This window comes from Aythya marila, assembly GCF_965140915.1.
Source record: "Aythya marila genome assembly, chromosome: 1".
Lineage (NCBI taxonomy): Eukaryota > Metazoa > Chordata > Aves > Anseriformes > Anatidae > Aythya > Aythya marila.
In genome coordinates this window covers 149,889,579-149,898,475 of record NC_139042.1, presented here as the reverse complement: position 1 = coordinate 149,898,475, position 8,897 = coordinate 149,889,579, and positions in this window count along the sequence as shown.

Genomic DNA, 8,897 nt, shown 5'->3' with positions numbered 1-8,897 from the left:
TAGAGATCAGAGCAAACACAGTCAAAAATCTAAACACAATCTGAAATGCTGATTTGAGTTGGTCAAGTAATTTTCTAAATCCATGGCAACTTCATTAGTTTGTTTTGACTGGAGAAAAACAGTGGGAAAACATTCTACTTCTTTTAAAAACAACATACTGTACTCCTACTTTGAAAAAAAGTGTCATTGCTAAATTAATTTGGATTTGGAAAATAAAGGCTAAAGTACCAAAAATGAAATAAAACTCTTCTCTTGGGCCAAGGTAAGATTTTTTATCTGACTTTTTTTTTTTATCGCCCCCCCCCCCTTTTTTTTTTTTGCTGAAAATGATATAGGATTTACCCCACAACTCCACTTAAGCCTCCTACTGCAGTTAGAATATTTTGCAAGTCTCCATTCTGCATTGTGGGAGAATGAATCACTGATGTTTTTTGACCTTTTATAGCCTAGATGGCTGCAAAGGACCCTACCAGGAAAGGCCTCATGTTCCATCAAGGGGAGAGGCCACCCTCAACAGGATGCTCAAAACATCTCTTGTCCTACTTAATTCTGATCAAAAGACATAGCTGAAATACTCTTGTGCTCCCCTGTCAATACCACCGACAAAATATTCTCCAATGGCATAAAGTTTTGTAAAGTCATGTAAAGTTTGTAAAGGTCATGAAGTGAGGAAAAGAAACTGTAGAGAGGCTGAGGAAAACAGTCTAATGAGAAAACACACAATGCTTTACTGCAGAAATTACAGCTGAACCTGTAAAGAAATGACACCACATGCCCACAGTCACAGAAGTGAACAGACAAAAGTAAAGCTGAAAAAAACTCCCATTCCTGGACATTTCAGTATTATGGTATACGCTGCTCAAACCGATCTCACAGGACCTCTAACCTGCAAGTACAGTGTATTTTCTCACCCATTCACATTCTTACACTCCTTATTATCATGGAATAAAGCTGAGCTTTCCTTCTCAAGCCTGGGTTGATCAAGAGCACATACAAAGAAGTATTGAAAACGAGAAATACCTTGTAATGTGAATTTATAAAGTTATAGCAGCAAACAGGCTTGCAAATGAATGAAGGTAGCGATTACTCCAGGGCTGCATTAAATAACAGGTGGCCAAGTAAAGAGCAGCAGGCTGAGGTAATGGGATGTCTTAACTGGTGGAGAGGATTAACAGTCCTAGGACACATGAAGCCATGATCTCCATCTGTGATCCTTTTGCTGCTCACATCTTTGGAAGGCTGACCACCCTTGAGCTACCTTAAGACCGCACTGGTGTTTACATGCGGTCCTCTGGGCACGTCACTGGATTTATAAAGTCAGAACACATAATTATACAGCACGATGAAAGACAGTTTACTTAGGACTTGTCTCCTTAGCTTGAGTATGATTTTCTTTCATAAGTAAACAAACTGTAAATTAAGAATTCGTATAAAATGCTCTGGTATCAAAAACTTCACAAGCTCATTATCTGCAATTTAAACACGCAGAGACTGAGAGCCAAAGGGAGCTGTCTGAAGTCGAAGAAGACATTGGCTGAAGCCAATTTCCTCTCTCAAATCCATGCTCTACCCGCTGGACCATTAAATCAAAGCTTGGGCTTTTCAGTGCTCAAACACATTAGATCTGTATTTAACACCCTTGGTAAATGGGAAAATTACGTTAAAACATAAAACAGTAAATAGCCTTCTGAAGAGAACTTCTGCAAGTAAAAGCCGGTTTTAGTTGGATTATTAGCACTTGTGTGGTGTTACATACACGTTATGTGAAAGCATATTCAAAACACAGAGTATTTCCACATGTACATGTCTAAGAAAACAAGTTGTGGTTGGCTAGAGCTGACAAAAATACATTAATAAATGAATAAAGGCTTTCCTTTTAGCAGTAATTCAGCCTCCCTGCTGTGAAGATAGAAGGTGCTCCAAGCCTCACTTCTATCATTCGCACTCTTGCCAGATATAACATACCGCAGAGAACACTGCAATTGTGTTATACCAAAGAAAGCAATCTCCTGCTAGACTCAAAGAACAAGAACAAAAATCCCACTGCAGCTCATAATTGTTTAGCCATAACAGAAATGGTGAGTTTTTCGCTTCAGGTTCACAAGATCACAGGTCCCAGCACATAGCTGCCTGTCACTGGGAAAGTTTTTCATGTTTTTTTTTTTTTTTTTAGTTTTTAGTAGCAGATCTGCCACAGAAAAACCCAAGTCCAAGCCCTGTCACATCCACCCATGGCAGGGCTGCAGTGGCAGTACACTGGGAAGGCATGGGGAAGATGGGGAAGGTGAGCCCACAAAGCAGTTGATCATCTGTCACTGGAAAGAAGACGAATTCACTGAGCTGCCAACAGTTACAGCCACCAAAAGATTTCCCTTTTTGAAGAATAGATAGCCTTTTTTGAATAGGCTTTAAAGACCAACCAATAAACCCTGCCCCAATGAAGTCAACAAGAGCTTTTTTCATGAGCCTGGAAGATGATGATGCAGGGTGTAGTCCTACAGGGGACACTTCCCAAATCAATTTGGAAAGCTCCCAGAATGGCCTTTATGGGGGGGGGGGGGGGGAGGAAGAGAAGAGGACTTAAGGCAAGTGCACCACATTTATTTGCAGGCACCACATTTATTTGTAGGCATTGGCTGCGATAGCATTAGCTAATACTTCTCTGCCCACTCAACCATTTTAAAGTTGGTTCTGCAAGATACTAAACAAGTGGGCCCCAGGCCAACAGGACACTTAAACATGTGCTCGACTTTAAGGATACAAGTAAATCCTCCTGAATTCTTAATGTTACGCTTTCCTGAACCAGAGCCAAAGTGCTCCATCCTTTGCCAGCTCTTAAGGCCAGTATCAAACAAATCTCTCCTGGTAATGTTAAACAAAGTCCTTCATACAAGTATGCAAATAGTTCCACAAACTATATATGTATTATCTCATTCTTCTACATATACATGCATGGGTCAGTTCAGGATATTCTGTTTCAAACTTCTATTTTATGCCTACGCTTTATGACTTTGATCCAAGCACTTCATTGCTCAGAGAAGACAGGGATTAAAAATGAACAGCATTCAGAATTCATTACCCCTAGTAATAGTATTAACCCTGTAGCAATAGCATATTGGCTTTAATATTATCCATATTGTGTTCTCTGGCTGGCATTTTCTCTGATATGTTTTGGTTTTCAGCTTTCAATCAATTCTCTCATCCAACTGGAATAGTTTCTCTCATCCAACTGGAATAGATGCCAAAATGACTTAGAAAACACTGTTCAGGTTCCATATAATAAAGCAAACCACAGGAATGGTCTATTAGCATTAAAATTACAGAATCATTGAAACACATTAAAGATAAACATGCCATCAATGTGAGTCGAGCAAGCATGCCACTCCAACAACACTTTTTAATAGCCCACGTTTGTACATTATATATAAACCTTTGACTATGTGCACCATGCAACACACCGTATTATATTATTTATTCAGCACAATTCCCTTTTCTCTCTTCAATTCTGTTTTATCCCTAAGGATGCACAGTACATTCCAGCAAGACAAAGCAACTCAAACCTATATCCCCAGGCTAAAAGACAGACCAATAGCTCACTGTCTACTTCGATCTACCAAAACAGAAGAGTATTCCATTAATCCTCCAAGTTGGCCCCACTGTGATTTCACCAATTAACCAGCCATTTCTGTATTTTATAGGATTTCAGTATTTAACTAAAGCAACTTTTCTAAACACATTTATTTCTTTGAGATCAAAGCCAAAATTCCATCTTTTTATAGGTTTCAAGAAGTTTCCAAAAGCAATCGACAAAGATCCAGTTGCTGAAATTCTCCAATGCCTCTTAAAAATTATATTGCCAGGTTCCTGTATTCTTGAGTGCCATTCAACTATCACAGCCAATATCACTAAAACTCAGAAGTTCAAGTGCCCAACACCTGATGAACAAACTCACTACCCCTGTAGCCTCAAACTGTTGATGGGCCTACAGGTCTACAGTAGACTTGGGGATCTATCTCAAGAGCATTTTTGTCCATAGTGTCAATATCTGCCTACCCTAACACCTGCATTTTGTCTGTGTCAAATATCTAACAATGTATCAGGGGATCTGGGTAGAGAAACTGTGAAAAGGTTGATGTACCAGCACAGAAACTGAGAGTAAGAATCGTGTGAGTTCACAGATTCTGTGAGAGAAGTGATGCTACTTTGTTAATCAATAATGATCTTCAGGCACTTCTAGATAAATTAGCTGGAAAACAGCTTGTACAGATCATATGGATACTGAGCAAAATCTACTGAGATCAATAACAACTTTTCTATCTATTCTAGTTGAGTTTTGAATCATACCATTGATGAAAGGGGAAACCATGCATGAAAGGCATGGATGTTTAGGAGGGTTTTTGTTTGTTTGTTTGTTTGTTTGTTTTGTTGATTGTCCTGTGTTTGTTGTTGTTGTTGTTTTATTTCCCATCTTTTTTTTTTTTTTTTTTTGTATTTTCTTTCATTCCTTGGACCAGAACATTTATATGCTGCTGGCAGTCTGAGAAGAATTTCCCCTAGTTACATCAGATTTAGCATAGCTAACAGGATATATCACTTTTCCACATAAGGAGCAGCTGCAGTTGCTGCAGGGAGGTTGTAAATACACGGTATTTGGCCACACATTTTGCAATATTTTGCATATTCTCTACATTTATATATTCTGTACATTGAAAATTGAGGGAGGGGAAGGAAGGGCACCAACATGCAAAGGCCAGCCTTACCAAGAAGAAAAAGTGACAGTGATGCCAAAAGCCTCTAAAAGGCATACTTGAACTCATCTCTGTCCTCCTGTATCAACTCAGGCTCCTTTCCTGGGGCACAGTTTAGCCTGTGTTTGATCTGCTGCTAAGGCTACACCGCCAAGACTAGAGTCTGTCCTACAAAGGACAACATTTAAGATACTACTTGCTCTGCTTGGTCCCCTTGGAGAAATTATTTGCTTGCCACAAATCTTTTTAAACCAGTGATACTACACCAGACAGCTCTGCCAAGCAGGACACATGAAACTGAAGGGAATTTCCTTTCTCCTTTCCACAGTGGATACCCTTTCAAATGAAATGGGGTTGTTCCAAAAAGAAGTCACAACACATCTTTCTCTTCTTCTAAAATGTATTAATAATTCAATTTAAATAATTCAAGACTCAATTTATTTTTATGGTTAAGAATTTAGAACAGCTAGATGTTGAAGTCCATTTCTGCACACATCATTAACCTAAGTTTCATCAGTTCACAGGATTTGCTCCACACTTTATTTGCCATCTGAGGAGTCTAAATGTGAGTCAGACAATCCAGGCTTTCTCCTTCCTTTGTTAGAAAATGTTTATGGACAGACAGCCCTGTCTTCTCACGGCATATCCAGCTAGCCAGTAAACGTCATACAGAGTATTGGTAGAAGGATCTTTTTTTTCAACATAAAGATGTTTCAAGACTCATCAGGATGAGTGATTGCTGTCATCCATAACCCCTCAATTCCAGTGCACACAGCTTTCCACATAGCTTTTCAGTGAAACCAAAAACCATCCGCTATTTTCAGCGACACCATAAGTACATGGGGTTGTTTGCTATTTAATCTACTTTCCAGAAAGCCTTCCACAGAAGCATTAGAGCTGGAAGGAAACTTCTCTGCAGTTTTACTCCACACCCTTACAGAGCAGCACGTTTACCCATATTAAACCCAGCCCCAAACCTTAGAGAGGAGTATCTCCAGTGGTAACAATGTCCCAGTCTTACACAACAGACTGTCCCCTTGGCCAATGTTGTGGTTGGTTTGGCTTTTTTTTTAAAAAAAAAAAAAAAGTTATGCAACCACAGAAACATGCATGCATAAATATACGTGCACAAGTCATCTCTCTCTTGCTTGAGCAAGGGCACAGCTTCCACTACATGTTCCTGAAATGTAAGAATGAATGCAGGCAATTTCATAAATTCAAGGTCCTGAAAAACAGCATTTTCAAAATTCTGTAAGATAGTAGTTAGCCTTATTTTTGATGGTGGAAATGTGTATATATGAAAATATAATTCAACATAATATTCACATGTGTGTGTGTGTTTGTGTGTGTGTATGAAGACCAAATACTTCCTATGTTAATGGTGTGTTGGAAAGGGCACTGGGCAGTTCAGACATCTCTAGACAACTTCCAGGTTGCTCAACGCTAGAAGCTGAATCCAATGGAATAAGAAAACTTTGCTTGAAAAGCACAACTAAACTCAGTGTCTACACCAGGCAAAACAGAAGAAAGCTGGCTGTGGTTCAGCTGACATTTATGCTCCTACGCACTTTTTAGGGTATCTATGATTTCAAAAAGCAAACCTAACCTACCCTTTGTGAAGGTGAATCCTTCAAAAGAATTCTAAGTACCCACAAAGAGTAACTTTAAGCACTGGCCAGTCAAGCTGCTCCTTCTCTATTGTTTCCCAAACCTCGTGAAGCTCTGAGCTTTGGCAGTGAAGCATGCAGGAGCTGACTGCATAATGAAGCATTTTAAAAAAGGAGAAAGCAGTGTGCATCAACTAACTTTCAGCACTCAGTTCGGTGCTTAACAGCCTTGTTGCCATCTTTAAATAAGGCAAGTTCCTCTGAGAGAGTGCTGCAATACAGGAATCGTTCAGGTGCTTCAGCTCTCCCCTTCTAGAGACCACTTTGTCCCTAATATTTTAAGAACACAGAGGGATTAGCTTGCTCACTTCATACTTGAAGACAATGTGTGGTTTTTCTCTTTATAACCCCAAGATACGCAGTCTATCAAAGGGTTGTAGAGTTAGGATTATATTGAGGCAAACTTTATACTTTTTATAACATATCTATATTTATATATTTCAGACATGTATTTCTTGCTTTGGGCTTCTTATCAATGGGGGAATATTCCCAAATCTCTTTACCTCAAACCTACTGGTTTTAATTCTAAAAGATTTTATTTTTACTGCTCTCCTCTGCATTCTCTCCCAATTTGTCAGCTTTGCTTTCGTAACGTTTGTGGTTGCAAATGACCACCATCACAATAATCTCTACTTGCAGTTTATTTAAAAAAAAAAAAAAAAAAAAAAAGTCCAGAGATGTGAATAAGTTAAATGTACTCTGACACATATCTACTTGCACAATTCCCAGCTTCATGAAGGCCAAAGTCGTCATGAGCACGTCACCACAGCTATGTGGACCAACTGTTAGAAGATCAATTCTCTGTATGTCACAGCCTTTTGGGCAGCCTTCCAGTCTGACAGCTTGAGAGGATCCATTTCAAAACAAACAACAAAGGGAAGATGTAGCTGTGAATTAAAGGCTTTGAAATAAAACCCATGCAACAACCAATGGGTCACAGGATTTGTGAGCTATTTCACCTCTAAACTTTTGCCAGCAACAGAACATACATATATGTTTGTACCTTGGGTACTGGAAGCCTGAAGACACAGCACATGCCTTGCAGTTACACAAATACAACAACTTCAGGAAAGATCAATCCAAACATGAGATAAATAAAAAATCCTACAATCACATTCCAGGTACAGCTGAAAAGCTATTGCTTGAAGATCCTTGTATTCTTGCTTGAAAAACATGAAGAGAATTTGAAAGAAAAAGTACACCTTTATTGTGGCTTTGGTGTTTCTAATATCTCGACAGGGAAATATTCAAATGGGGATACCATGGCTGATTATCTGAGCCACATCATGAGGACCCATCAACATATAAATCTGCCCTATCTGTGCCTCAAGTCAGGAGTCTACGCCTCTTCCCAAATCTGTGACAGTAGAACACCACAGAAGAAAAACAGCCTCACCAGTGCTCTTTTGCACCTTTGCAGGGTAACGCACAGCCCAGATGTGTGCCTCTGGGAACCAGGGAGCATTAAGAAAACTGCCAGCAATAACTAGCAAATTAGCTAGCTAGAAAATTAAGGTAAATAGGAGAATCAGTAGGGATGAAAGAGGTGGCTGTTGACTTATTTGGCTGCAGATGAGAGTTCTGGGGAGGTATTTGGGTTTATTTTTATTCTAGCCCTCTCTTCCTCCCCCTTCTTTCCAAAGCTGGAAGCATCAGGCTACAGAATAAAACTTATGGCTTCTACTTGACTGCCTGCAATGCCAAGCCTAGCACCCCGAATGCTTCCCTGGGCTCTTGCATACCTGACAACCACAGTGGAACTGAGGAGTGTCCGTTTCTAATAGCTTGAACAGACCTAGGCCCACTTTAGGTGCTTTATTTTCAGCACACATCTGTGCAGGTTCTGGACCACTTTCTGAGAGTCACTCTGTCTCACCAGTTTGGGGAACACAGGTGGTATAACCACGCTGAACTCATCAGGTGCATGCATGGGGCTGGAGACGTGCACATGAACCGATCCCTCTCTCAACACACATAGGTGGGGGAGAGGAAGAGCAGTGACAAGCAAGTCAAGTCCATTGGCAGAAATTCTCTGTAATGCAATGTTCTTGTTACACTGCTGCTCTGGCCTCACCTTGGACTTGTCTGAAATCTAGCTTTTTAGGGCAATGCAGAGCTGTAGCCATGAGTAGGCCCAGACAGAACAAGTGGTCTTGAGGAGCTCTCACAGAGCAGATCACTTGCTGCCTTCCTTCACCCTTACAAGCATTCTTAGCAGATCTGATAACTTACATATTTAAGCAGTACCACAACCACAGATGCCAGGGAAACAAAAACAAACCAGTGATGCCAAGTGGATCCCTTTGGATCCACAACTTAATGCAGAAAGAAGTGTCCTGTGCAATTCCACATTACCGTCAAAGAATATCTTCTTGAGAGAAGTCTGCACAAAGACCCGTTACCACACCAGCTTTGTACTAGGAACAGAGAATTGACATTTTAGATGCTCTCATCTAACACTGCATAGAGCTGGCTTTGTAAA